Source organism: Phalaenopsis equestris, unplaced genomic scaffold, assembly GCF_001263595.1.
Source record: "Phalaenopsis equestris unplaced genomic scaffold, ASM126359v1 Scaffold001248, whole genome shotgun sequence".
NCBI classification, from domain to species: Eukaryota; Viridiplantae; Streptophyta; class Magnoliopsida; order Asparagales; family Orchidaceae; genus Phalaenopsis; species Phalaenopsis equestris.
This window is the reverse complement of record NW_018165687.1, coordinates 47,850-63,338: the sequence shown is the minus strand read 5'-3', so window position 1 is coordinate 63,338 and position 15,489 is coordinate 47,850.

The following is a 15,489-nucleotide window of genomic DNA, read 5'->3' as shown; positions in this document are numbered from 1 at the left end:
TTCCATCGGGATTGCTAACTTCAACCTAATGATCAATGCTTCATATCCTGCTTCGTTTTTTATGCATGGCTATCAGATAGAGAGTCACACTGGGGATCTATTCAAGCAGCTTCATTGCTACTGATGATATTCTGTTAACCTTGGCTTCAAAATCTTAGACTGTTTGGTGCTTGTTGGATGACGAGTTGTGAGTCGCCATAGACGGTAATATCTGTTATATCCATTAAGATTCCTAACTCCAACCCAAAGATCAATGCTTCATATCCTTCTTCATTGTTTATGCACGACTCTGTCAGATGGTAGGAGAATCTCAATATACCCTTATATAGCGTAATAAAAATCAGATCAATTCCTATTTTGCTCGGTATAACTATTTATGATTGTTCGTCTTTTATAGCTAAAGAAGCCCCATTAAAGTACATTTTCCAATGCCTAAAATTGGACGGTTCTATCTACAGTATTTGCTCATCTGAAAATTTATCATTGAGCGGGGACCCAGTTGAAATTGGGTCTGCTGCGATAAAATATGCTAGAATCTGTCCCTTGATGGCTCGGAGGGGAACAAAAGTTATATCAAATTGCACTAAAATCAATGACCATCTTGCTAAACTTCCAGGAAGTGTTGGTCGGGTCATTAAATGAAATCATTGAAAGAAGTCTCGTCGTTGATGATATGGAATTTAACAGTTGTTACTAATTTTCCAACTTTCATAAGTGTTGTAATTCATCCAAGGGCCTTCTTTTTCCCTTTTGGTTGAATCCTCTTAACATCATTTTATGGGTTGTAAGCTCTTAAGCTTCAATATCCAAATATGCTAGCATCTGTAGACTCATTAAGTTGAGTGATGCTGTTGAATCTACCAAAACTATGGACAATACAAATCTGCCGATGTTAAGGGAGATATAGAGTGCTCTGTTGTGGTCAGCAGTACCGAGCAACAAGTATTCATCTGTGAAGGTTATCCCAGGCTGTTCCTTTAACAAAAAAAACTTCATCCGAGGAAGTGCTGACCAACTAAGCTAAGCAAATCTCTAGGTCAAGCAAAGATGTAACCAGAGACTCTCTCATCTTCTTTAACAAAATCAGAGCTTCATAAATGCTTAGTTTGGTGGGCAACCTCCTAAGATGAGCTAGCACGTTGTAATGCACTTTATTTACTCCTTTAATATATACTTAATTATGTGGTTTTCCACTGGCAGAGGTTGAGGTAGCTCTTCTCAAATTACTATTTGTTTTCCCTTATCCACTGGAGCTGACCTCGAGGGTAACACTTTGAGGGTAACACTTTCTTTCCCACTCTTTAGGTTTTTCTCTGTGATTTCTTCTTCCTGAGATGTTGTAGGAAAAATTTATGGTGTCTCTTCTTCTTCTTCTAAGAGATCTAAGTTGATAGCAAGTGGTGCATCCTGGCACTTGAGAGCTGGTTCCTCACTCATGGTGCTATCATAATCAGTGTTGTCGATATCTTCATCGCTCTTGTTAACAGGTTCATCGAACTTATGTATGATTTGAGGATCGGTTTGGGAATCAAGATCAAAGTTAGATTGAGCAAAGTCAGTTACATTATCACTAGAAAAAGTTAAAACATTACGAAATTCATAATCATTATATTCATAATACCCCGGTGGGCCAAAAAGATAATCATACATGGTCAGGGGTTTGAGGATTTTCTTCCCTAAATCCGAGACAATCAATCTAATAGTGGTAGCCCCTATCCTACCCCCATGTTATTAGTCTTTGCAACGTCACTTATCTCTTTCTCTTCTGGTTGCGGAAATTTCTTTATCAAAATATCTATCTTGGGCTGAGCAGGCTGTAGACTTTGAACGGCTGCCTGAGCTGAAGCAGTCTGAATCTATTCCAGTATCTTCTAGAATGATTTGCTTTAAACTGTACTCCATCCATCTTTCTCTGAATACAGATATATCAGGGCGATTGGTTCACCGAAATAATATTTACAGAACATCTTTCAGGTTCTTTTAAATATGCTTTCGGGATCGTTATATGCCCTTCCTTAAGATTTCTCTGAAGCCAATTCTTGAGGATGAAACATTCCTTTATTGTATGTCCAAGCAATCTGAGGTATAAGAAATAATTAGGTTGATCTTTCTTGTCAACTTCATTAGGTTTCCTTGGGTCTAATAACCTAAACCCGGGCTTCATTATTAGACTTCTGAATATTTTGGGTACAACTTCATCTTTGAAGGAATATACCATGCTCTTTCATTTTGAAAGGGTTAGACCCTTCTTTTTCTCTATTTGGTATGATCCTCCCTGGTGTGACTGCTGGCTAGGCTGACCATGCTGCTGGCTATGATATGATGATGACTGTGAATTTTGATGAGAATACTCTCCTTGAATTTTCATTGGTTGCTTTCCCTTATCCACAGTTGTCACTATTACGGACTTCTTCTCGAATATCCTCATTTTCATGGACTTGTTGGCCTTCTCATGAGAATCCATATGCTTGACTTCTTCTTGCATATTCTTAGCTTTACTGAATAGCTTCTCGAAGTACTTGATTGTGAGTCCCTTAAGAATGAAAGTTATTGTCCCATTGATGCTTTTGAGTAGAATCGCAATTGCATGATTTTCCTATAGCTGGGGCTATGTTCAATCAGCTTCATTACGTTCCATCGATTCATCTGGCTCGATCTGATCTGTTTGTTGAATAAGTGAGAGATTATACGACTCTTTGTCATCATCCTCAAGTATCCAAACCTGAGAACCATTCACACTAAAACCTTAAGATCTTCGTCTAGACTCACTAAACCTTCATCTATTCAAGACGCGTCTATCCATATGGTTAATCAAGCATGAAATCAAGCCATTACACATGAATAATCAAAATAAGCTCGCCTTAGGGTTGAGGCTCAATATCTTTGTTTGAGAGAGGAAGCCTCAGTCAGTTGTTTGTAGTAGCTTTGGATGGACCCAACGGACCTCCAAATGAGTTCTCAGGCAATGGCAAATTGTCTAGCTATGATTTTGATCAAGCTCGATTTCAGGTGTTGGTCTAGAGCTCTTTTAGAGGTTGTTTCAGATGGAGCTTTTGTGGTGAATCAATTCCTCTTGCTCCAGTAATAGTGTGGACACAGTTAATTAGAGTTTAGTGGACTGTGGAGGTGTGTAATCTGTCCTAGTTTAAGCCAAAATTTTAAGCTCAAGATTGGGCTCGCACAAGGGGAACCAGAGGGAGAAAATGGTGGACATTAGCTAAGATGTTCTTGGATAGTCGCTGGGGAGATTTTGACAATATTTCCCAAGTATTTTCTTAGATTATTTAAATTCTAGAACTTCAAAAATCCATATCTATGCAAAGAAAAATCATAAAAATAAATTAAAAAAATACCCTCTTGCTCAGTGAACGGAGGAGAATAATGTGGACCAAAAATAAAAATTATTTTTTGACTCTTTAATTTTTAATTAATTAAATACATTTGTGCTTCTAAGCTTAATGATAGAGGCTTATTCCTCATGATAGAGGCTATGTTCTCTGATTTTTCTAAGATCAGAGGACACCTCTATGCTCCTACCCTTAATTTCAAGCTAAGATGACTACTTTGGTTAAAATTAATTTCATAAATTAAAATACCACTTGGAAAATTATGGGATAAATTTTAGTAGGTTTTCTGTGGTGAGAGAAGCTTAGGAAAATTATTATAACGGTTTGAATAATTTTGTACATTTTTGTATTTGAATAAGTGTGTATATCTTGTATTAATTTATGTAAATTAAATATTAATAAAAAATTGACAAAATTAATTCCACACTGTGAATAAAAAATCAGTTTAACCCACTGTAGAAATAAAAAAATTATTTAATTAAGTTTAAGCACTAAAGTTGATTTCTTTAGGAAACATTATATTTTTGTACAAAAATAATTATATTAATTAAATACACTTAGGAAAATTATGAAAAATGGTTTTTTGAGTTCCTTTTAAACAGGAGCACTTAGGAAAAATAAAAGTTATTTTTGATAAAATACTTAGCTACATTTTAAATTAAAAATAATTAAAAATAGTTAAAAATTTCAAAAACACAAAAATATTTCAAAATGTGCCTAATTTCTCCTTGATCACTTTGGACTCCTTAAAATATATTTCCTAATTTTTTTAAGTTAAAAATAAAATTTTTAAAGGCTTGAAATGTATTTTCCTTATTTTCTCATTAAAAATAATTATAATAAGTAAATTAAAAATCATAAAAATATAAATATTACTTCTGTGAGTTCTTTGAGCTTAGAGAGGTTTGATAAAAATATAATTTTTTTTTGTAATTAAATTATATTTTCTGAATAATTAAAAAATTCTTTTGAAGTGAATAAAAAATTAAATAATAATTAAAATTTGATTTTGAAAATCATGGTATGAAAATCATGAATTTGATTTTGAAAATCATGGTATTTTGCCTAAGTGTTTTCTCTGACTTAAGAGAAGAGCTAATAACTTTTCTATAAACCAAAAACTTTATTGTGATCAATTAAATAAATTAAGTTTAAAAATTCTATTTTTCTAGGTTTAAATAATTATTTAAATTAAAAAAAAAATTGAAAAAAACATATTTTCTCTAGTGATGTTTTAATTTTCCCATGGGCAGGGTACTCTAAAATCTTTAAATTCATTTGAACTATGATTAATAAGTTATGAGGTGAAGATCCCCAAGGGCAAAGTGGTAATTTTAGATTTGGAAGCCTTAATGAAAATTTAGGATTAACCAAAGGGAAGAATGAATAATTATCATCCTAATGAGTATGTTTGGAGGAGTGAAACATAATGGGTGAATATTAGAAACCAACCTACCACCTTTCCATGATAAGAATAAATTGAAATATATTAAATTATCAAGACTTGGAAGTTGATAAAAAGTTAGATGATTCTCAAGTGATGGGCTTAAGTTAGAGAGATAATATGTAACTTATTTTAAGTCAACAATTAATGGTGTTCTGATCTTTTAATAAAAATCCATATCACCTAATTTAAAATTCTAACATTTGTTAATCTTTTTCCCATAAAAATTGTTAAAGGCTTGGTAGTGATCTAGGCTTGATATTTAAATTCATTTAATGGGATTTGGATTTAGAAGGATAGCATGATAGGATAGCATGATTGATGATAAACACTTTTAAGCACTACAAGCCTAACTTTAGTGGTGGTTACAAAATCTTTAACTGCCTAAACTTGCCTTAGGAGAAGTCACCCATATAACTTATAATTGAAAGATCAACTGATTATTTGAGTACCTTGTCCCCGGGATGATTAAAATGCCAAAATTCACTGAGTAGTAGTGTAATTTTAATTTGACCTGGGATGACCTGGGATGATTAATAAAACAATATGATAAGTTCCAAAAGGATGACCTGGGATGATTAATAGAACAATATGATAAGTTCCAAATGAACTCAAATGTTTGTAGAAATCTTTAAAACAGTTCAGGGTCATTCCCCGAACACTTTGAAATCTCTTGGAAATTTTGAAGGAAAAATTGAACTTACTGAATTTTTTTCTAAAATCATCCACTAAGATCTTTCAAGAGTCATTAAGTCATAAGGTTGAGGTTTCTCAAATACACCTTCATCTACACTTGATATTTAAATTTATTGCAAAGTTATATACATGTTGCAAAAGCCAACATTTCAGGTGGAGGAACGAAAAGAATCGACATGTATGTTTTTAGGTTATTGCATTGCAATTTACTTTTATTTATTTGCACCTCTTGTTTCCTTCCTATAAACTTGCATGCTAAATAATAGGGCCATCCTACATGTCAAAACTAGAACTTTTAGCATAGCCACAAAAACTGAAACCAAAACCAAAATTCAGAAATAAAAACAAAATAAAATTCACCACCACAATAGTCAAAATATAAGACAACTCAAAATTTAACTACAAACAAAACAAAAGAACAAAAATTACAACTTTAAATTAAAACGTCTCTATTGGATGATCGAGAATTCCTCGGAGAAGGTAACCTATGGTTTCTAATGAGATTTCCCATGATCTAAATTAAAGTATGAAACTCATTGAGTTGAGTTTAGTTAATTCATTTAGACTAAGTGAATCTAAATAAAATAGTGCTGCCGGAACAAGGGAACCGTGGGATCCTAACTTGTGTCGCTCTAATCAACTTTAACATCCCCCATGATATCTAAATAACTGTAACCTTAAGAAATTTTTGATTTAACATCGGGACTTGACACATTAGAAAACTTAAACTAGCTACAATGAGGAGCTTGGAGCTAATTCTGTGGACAGCCTTCTACAACAGTAAGAGGATCTACAATAACATATCTTTTCCTATAATTGAATAACAAGCCATAGGATTTTGAGGTTGTCTTCCTAGTGTGACATAAATCCTCAATTCAGGGCTTTGTATGACTCTGCTATACAATAGAAGCCTTAACTCATTTTAGGATTCTGAGGTTGTCTTCGTCACAACCTAAATCATCACATCTTCCAAAAAAATTGTATGATCATTTCGCACAAATGTAGGCCATAATTAGAAAAACTGGCAAGATGAAACACTTAATTCCTTCTCGAAATTGAAGCTAAACTATAGGATAGCTTGTGAAGTCATCGAGGTTCTCCTCAGGATCCATGATGTCCCATAGTTCTTCTTCTTTTAGATTCCAAAAATAATTGTTCCAAAGTTGAGCCATTCTCATTTCACACCTATTTTTTTGGTTTTTTTTTTTTGAAAAGACCTACCCTTTAAAATTCTCGAAGACAATATTCTTTGATTTTTATCAAGAGTTTTCCTTGGTGACTTTGGTTATTTAAGATGTAATTAAATATAGGGGCTTGCCCTTATAAGAAACTTTCAAGAATTCATCTTGATATAAATCTTATTTAATTTTTTTGTATTAAATAGGGGAACTTGTCGGTCATTATAAAAATGGTCTTTTCATAGACTTAAACGGATGTCATAAATTCTTTAGTTTATTTAATCGAGTCCTAACAGTAAGTGGTGTGTCTACCCTTCAGGATAGATGCATTAATTACAGTATTAGGCTCATTTATTTAAACTACTAAGGATATGAGATCGGTCCAATATTATTTTCAAAATTTAAAATACTAATTTTTCCAAATTTCGGGCATCCAACAATTTCCAATTTGGTGACTGACAGTGATTCTGGTGCCTGAAGTGCCATTTTCCAGAGAGGTGGGTTCTGAAGCGCCAGAACTGGCGCCTGAAGCGACATTATATGGAGAAGTGGCGCTTGAAGAGCTAGAATTGGTGCCAAAAGTGCCAGATCCCAAAATAGCTCGGACTTATTAACTTGACGCCTGAAGCGCTAGAGACGATATTTGATGGATTAAGGTTATTCGGGACAAATTTTGAGCAGATTTTGAAGGCTTCAAATGCTTCAAATGCCCCATGGAGTGATTCAATGCATCTAGATACTTTGGAAGGTTATCTAATGAAGAGACATGTCTCTTGAATGAATGAACATGTATTTTGAGATTCAAAATGTGTGACTTTTGGAGAGAATTTGGGAGGGAATTTGGAATTCTTCTTGAAAAGAGGTAGACACTATTAAAAGGAGAGGAGTATAGGGATGAAGTGTGGTTTGGTGTCAAGAGAAGAGAGGGGTAAGCGACAAGTGAGAGAGTTAGGGACTTGGAGATTATCTTCTAGGGTTGTAAGAGGAGAGGGAAAGTGAGTGATTTCTTCTTCATTACATTTCTAAGAGAAAATTGAGAGTGCTTGTAACTTGTAAAGAGGTGCTTGTAAAGAGGGAAAGTGCTTAAAGAGAACTTCTAGGAATTTTCTTAGGAAGGAGTGTGAGATAAGTTGTTTCTTTTATTTCGTTGTTTTGTAAACTTATTTTTATTAATGAAATCCATGTTTTGTTATTTCCTTCTCATGAATTATGAGTAGTATTCTTTATCCTTCATTCTTTATCCAGATATGGTTTTGTGAAGAATTGATTTTGTTTTATATGATTTTAAATGTCAATAATTTGTGATGATTGACACTTCAATCTTCATTTATTTTTTGATCTACCCAATTGAAATGTTAAAATGTGCTGAGAATCATATGATCCAAAAAAGCTATGATATCTACAACATGGTGAGAGTCACATTCAATTCCATGGGTGAGAAGTTAATCCATGGAGTTGACTTCAAATAAATAGGAAAATATACTTTGTTGGACACAAAATTGGAGATTTAAAGGTGATTGATTCAAAATCCCCAATTTGGTCCAGTTGATTGGAAACTATTGCGAGATTGTTAGCCTTCACGTGATGGAGAAGTGGGAGCTTTAGAGTGAGAGCAGGTATCCTCCCAACATAACCACGGAATTAGGGACCAAACTCTTTATTAGTCAATGTTCTTTATATACTGAAAGAGTGGAAGGATACTTTCTTAAATTTAAACTCTTTCTCGCAAAAAATATGTTTAGTTTTATAAGTTTATTTTTGAAGTTTAGCAAATAGTTTAGTAACTTAGTTCTTTTAACTACATTTTATTTAGCATACACTCAATTACTTTAGATTTGAATTTTTTTCTTAGGTTTTGTAGTTTTTTTTTTGTGTTTTATATTATAGACATAAGAATTTCCAACTCCCTAAGGGATTGATACTTAGGACTCCATTAGAGCCCTTTATTACTTGAGTGATATGTATACTTGTGTTATTATTATGGGTTTGGTAGTTTAAAAATTTTAAAAGATAAAATTTTTTTTACTAAAATTATTTTTATTGGGATTGAATTGAATAATTGTTAGTGTTGCCGTGCATATTTTGTAAAATTGAAAAAAATATTTACAAAAGCAACACACAACAAACACCACGTCAAGGGTTTGGTCTCTCTCCATTTGGGAGTGTCTTTTGGAGTTATTAGTGACTCTTAGCACTTATAAAGAAGAGAGAAAGGTAGGAATTGAGATATTTCCTCATTTCTTGTATTTATCTTTTAGAGGTTGCAGAGGAAATTAAGGGATTGTTATTTGCTATGCAAGGAGGGCATGCATTGTCTGTAAAGATAAGTCTTACACTCTTTTTCTATTTGCTTTGAATTATGACAATATAGTTGTATTATTTAAATTTCATTTGCATTGAAGAATTCATGTGTTTTCTCTATGCTTAGTAAGCAGTTTTCCTTACTCTTTCCTCTTGTTATGAAGTAGTGGCTTGCATAGGAAAATTTATTTTATGAACGAATAATTTTTATTTTCATGTCATGAGTAACATCTCCGTTGCTTCATTGACATAAAATACTAGCCATAGTTTATATTAAAATCTGTTAAAGAATGAGACTAAGACTCAGAAGAGCGGTGACTTCACAACTTGAGTGCACTCATATTGTCCAGTTGGCTATAATAAATTATTCATGAGGCGATGCAACTTTTAAAGGAAGTTTACTGCATGATCTGTTTCTATTAGGAGCTTCTAGGTGACAATTGATTTAAGCAAATAATTCCTTACCATGAGTTGTAAGGCTTCTTAACCACCTTCGTATCTCTGCTAGTTGTGTAAACCTAATAGAATACTAAGCTTATCTATACACTCAAAAGAGAGTTGGTAGACATATGTTCCTTGTTGGCACAAAAATTATTACTACATTTATGAATTCTTCTACTGCTTATGCCATTATCTTCATTAAAAGAGGGAAGGGATTTTGATCATATAAGAACTTTCCAAAATTTAGCCAGCCTCAATAGATTAGGTCTTTCTTTCATTTAGTTAATTTTTATTTTAGAGTAAAGCAGTGAATTTAGGAAAAATCAAACTTTTCAGAAATTTCAGGCCAAGACGAGTTATTGTAGACTATAACTTTTACTGAAGTCATTACAATTAACACCTTTCCTCGTGGGATCGATACATAGGGTTTTTGAAAGAAATTTTTTTATGACTTGAGCAATACATACACTTGCATAGTATTCCTAGTGTGTAAAATTAAATTGTGGAAAAGAATGAGAATTATTTGTTAAATAGCTCTCAGTCGAGAATTAAGGGTTCAAGCACACATGATCAGCCTGAGTCAAGTTTTTTTGTGGAAATGTTTGAAATTGAAAGGGAAGTAATTACACACAAAGCACTCACATATTATTGAGATCAAGTTTGTAGTGTTGTTGCCGCGGAATCGATGTTGATTTGACTTATGTAAAATTTTAGTTGAACTAATTATATTTAGACTTGAAGAATTGTAGTGTCATTTATTTGTTAAAGTGATTGTTTGTGTGTTAAAATTATTTGATTAAAAAAATAAATAATGTAAAAAATATGATAATTAAATAAAATAATATAAGTAATTTTAAGTGTGTGGTTAATTATACTTTTTGAATTATTCTTAATTAACCAGTTTAAGTGTGTGGTCTAATATAAGTAATTTTAAGTGTGTGGTTAATTATACCAGATAAGTTAGAAATAACCACATGTTCCAGGATCTACAAATTTAGTGCTATATGATTCTAACTTTTTTTATCTGTAGTCCAGGATCTACAAATTTAGTGCTATATGATTCTAAGTTGGAATGAACTATTAAATAAATCTAAAAATAAAGAATTTAATAATTAATAAGAAATGACAAATGCATCACATAATAATTTAGATCATCAAATTGCAGAAAAAGAACTTCATCAGACAAAGAGAGCGTTATAGGATTACACAAATCCTACAACAAATGAAATTTACTTAAGTATACAAACTCCTATCGTAGAAGCCAACACATTTAAATTAAAACCAATGACAATGATTATCCAAATGGTATAGAATAACCAGTTTGGGGGAACTCCATCATAAGCTCGAAACCTACACTTAGTAAGTTTTCTTGTTCACTTTTCGTTAAAATGGTGTGTCAAATGATATCATTAGACTAAGGCTTTTTTTTGTTCACTAATGGACAAAGATAAAATGTAGTTAAATTTATTAGCGCCTGGATCTATTGGAACATGGGGGGAATTAGCTCAAAAATTCCTAGCTAAGTACTTTTCACCTTCAGAAACTACTAAACTTAGAAATGATATTATTTCATTTTCTCAGTATGAAGGGGAATCAGTATACAAAGCTTGGAAATGGATTAAGGAACTCTTTAAGAGGTTTCCACATCATGTGTTGCCCGATTGGTTAATCATTTAAACTTTTTACAATAGTTTAGTAGGATCTCTTAGATCTATCATTGACACTACTACTGGTGGATCACTCATGTTAAAACTTTTTGATGAAGCATATGTGTTAATTGAAGAGATGGACAAAAATAAATCTAAATGACCCTTTGAAAGGGTAAATCTGAAAAAGGTAGCCGATATTTATGATACTGACGTAATTGCAATTCTTGCATCTCAAGAAGTAGAAATTGGATCAAATTGGAATGAACCAAACTATAATTTCTCTGGTAATTGAGGAAAGTTCACTAGAACATGTGGTTATTTCTAACTTATCATTAGAGACTTTAAATTCCATTAAAAGTAGACCAAACAACCCATTCTCAAACTTTTATAACTTAGGTTAGAAAAACCATCCTAACTTTAATTGGAATAATACTTATGGGGGTGGATACCAATAATTGGAAATAATCATGCAAATCTTACTGGAAGTTGCAATAACCAAGGAAATTTAAACTATAGACCTTTATATCCGATAGACTTTACCAAATTAGCAATTTAAGGAGAAGAAGTTGCCTATAGAAGAAGTGGTATTGCAAATGGAAATTACTTGCAAATTCAAAATGCAGCTACAATAAATTTAGAGAATCAACTAGGATAAATTTCTAATGCACTTAGCCATAGGCCCCGAGGACCTCTTTCTAACAACAATGAGGTAAACCCCAGGAGAAAAGTGGTGGGCAAGTGAAATATGTATAACCTCGGGATTCGTCGGGCTGACAACGTTAAACCAAGTGCTTCGTGGGAGGCAACCTATGATTATTTGTGTGGATTGATTTAAGTTGTTTGTTCTTATAAAGTTTTATAGTTGTGTGGTGATAAAGTGATAATGAGACCTTTATAATGGGAATATTAAGGAGGATAGTGTCATTAATGACAGGTAGTAGTGGCTATTATGTGTTGAACTATGACTTGTGGGTGTCTGCATTTCTGCATGTTTGTTTGTCTGTTGTTTGTATCTACTTATCAGTTTTTTATAGGATTTATGTTTGTTTGCTTGTATAGAACTAATGTATATGTTTATGTGTTTGAAATGTGTTTGTATCGTTGTCTTTATGGAATGAACTTGGATTTATGTTGTCATTAAAATTTCTTTATATTTAGGCCTTATTAATATATAAAAATTCTCACTATTAAATTGCAAACCAGATAGTTATATATGGCTACTTTTATTTTTAGTGTATGTACTAAGGATCATGCCTCCATTTTAGTTTAGTTTAATTTTCAGAATGTATTTCTGAATTTTAATTTTTCTTCTAATTATATTTTTATGTAATTATTGTAAAATATTTTAAAAACAAGTTTGGGAGAGGAAGAAAAATAAATTTCAAAGTTAAACTTTACTTTTCCTTAAAGAGACTAAATATAAATTTAATTTGAAAAATGAATTTTGTTATGTGGAGTTATCTTAAGGTTACAAAAATTTTAAATGGAATAGGAAAACATTGTAGAAAAATTTAATGAAAAGGATGAAACTAAAGTTAAGATATTTAGTAGGAAATAGTAGGAAATTTTTTGACGAATTCAGACTCTATTAAATTTCTTTTTCAAAAATTAATGCAACATTTTAAGTTAAGGATAGTGAATAAGTTTTTGACTTTAGAAAAAGGTTAGAGAAATTCAAAATGATTAATAGCATATCCAGATATAGTAATCATCACCTAAAAAAAAGAAAAAACAAGGAATTAAAAAAATCCTAAAAAGGAAAATAAAAGAAAAGAAAAGTATGAAAAGAGGAGGAGAAGCTTGAGGATGGTGACCTAATTAAAATTTGATTTCACTCGAATCTCTCTAAAGAAGGAGACTTAGGAACAATCCTGAACTTGATTTATTTCAAATAGTATTTGTAAAATACATTTCAAAATTAAGTTCTTAATTTTGAAATTTATAGTTTTTTAAGAATCAAAATTTTGGAAATATTTTAATTATTTCTGAATTACATATAAAATTAGTATTCTAAAGTTTAATATTAAATATTTTGATACTTTAGATATCAACTGATTTATTGGAACTTCTTCTAGGTTGGACTTTAACATTTTTAGAGCAAAATCTTAGGTCATCGTAAGGAAATCCACTAACATAAATCAACATATTCTAGCTTTTAAAAGTTGTAGAATTACATTAGGACAAGTAATGTTTAAGTTTAGGGGATTTTGACAAGTTTGAATAAGTGATATTTTTCTATATAAATTTCATGCATATTTCTATAGATATTGCACTTTAAAAGAAGATATTTTTTTTTATTTTTTATTACAGGTACAATTAGTTAAGCAATTGGAGTAAATGAAGAAAAAATCCAACAATTTGGAGTCAAATGGAGCAATTTAGAGTAAATTGGAGCAAAGAAGAAAATTTTGACCTCGTGCCTAGGTGCATGGTAGTTATTTCAAGCATCTAGAAGACTGGCGCCTATGTGTTAGAATCAATTTCTTAAATAAATGTAATATATTTGGATGAATTTTAAAAGGGCATCTGAAGTGACTCTTGGGGGTTTTGAGGGTTATCTTAAGGGGAATTAAAATGCAACTATTATAACCTAGGTTGGAAGAAGGGGGGCCTGTTGTCTCTTCATTTGGGAAGTGTCTTTTGGAGTTATTAGTGTCTTATGAAACTTAGAAGGAAGAGAGAAAGGGAAGAATTGAGAGGTTTTTATTTTCTTGTATTTATCTTTTGGATATTGGAGAGGAGTGTAGGGGATTGCTTTTTGTCGTGCAAAGAGGGCGTGATTCTTCTGTATGAGATAAGTCTTGTACTCTTTTTTGTATTTTCTTTGAATTATTACAATATGATTGTATGACTTCAATGTCATTTGCAATGAAGAATCCATGCATGTTCTCCATTCTTAGTGAGTTGTTTTCCTTACTCTTTCCTCTTATAATGAAGTAGTGGAATGCATAGGAATACTTTTTTTATGATAGAACGATTTTAATTTCCATGTGCTGAGTAACATATCCGTTTCTTCATTCACATAAAATATTGGTCATAGGTTATGTTAAAATATGTTGTATGTTGAGACTAAGTTTTAAAAGAGAGATGACTTCACAACTTGAGTGCACTCACATTATCCAATTTGTTATGATGAAGTATTCAGGCAGTGATGCATCTTTTAAAGAAAATTTACCTCATGATTTGTTTCTATTAGAAGCTTTAGGTGACAATTGATGTAAGTGAATGGGTTCCATACCATGACTTATAAGGCTTTTTAACCTCCTTTGCATCCTTGCTAGTTGTGTAAACCTCATAAAATACTAAGCTTATCTATACAATCAGAAGAGGGTAGGAAGACATATGTTCCTTATTGGTATAAATATTATTACATAATTTTATTAATGCCTCTACTACTTATGCCATTATCTTCATTGCAAGAGGGAAGGGATTTTGATTATATAAAAACATTCCAAAATTTAGCCAGCCTTCATAGATTAGGTTTTTGTTTAATTTAATTAACTTTCATTTTAGAGTAAAGTACTAAATTTTGGAAAATCAAACTTTTTAGAAATTTCAGGCTAAGGCGAGTTATTGTAGACTAGAGCTTTTACTAAAGTCATTATAAATTAACACATTTTCTTTGTGGGATTGATACTCAAGTTATTTGGAAGAAAGGTTTATATTACTTGAACCATACATGCACTTGCGTAGTATCCCTAGTGTGTAAAACTGAATTGTGAGGAAAAACAAAAATTACTTGTTAAATAACACTCAATCTAGAATTAAGGGTGCAAGAACACGGGTAGTGGGAGTCAAGTAATTTGGATCGTTATCTAAACTTGAAATTGAATTAATTACACACGAAGCACAAACATATTGTCAGGATCAAAGGACAATCTACCATAGGTGTCTATCAAAAATTTTTAGAAATATATTTCAGAAAGCACAGTGTGCAGTAAAAAGTAAATCTAAACTAAACATGTCAGAATGAAATTGAACTGATGAATTTCTAAATAACAGTACATGTTTCCACATAGGAGTATATGAAAACAACTACCTTTGTATAGAAATATTTTAGTAGATAGAGGGACAGATAATATCAACTATAACCAATAAAAAAGGAAATACAACAGCATCAGAATAGTAGTACAAGGAAACTACACATAATGAAAACATCCTAAAAACTCAAATCTAATCATTACACACTAACATAGATAACCATGAGTTATCTCCCACGAAGGGCTCGGTTTAACGTCGTCAGCCCGACGATTCCAAATTTTACTCAAATTTCATTTGCTTACCACTACACTTCTTAGATTTCACCTCGATGCTAATAGGATGAATCCAATGAGGAGGATTTTTGAATGAGTTAGAAATATACCCCTATTTAGTTTTCTATATTCCTAATTGTAGGCCCTTAGCTTTGAAGCAAACACCCCATTTGAAGAACA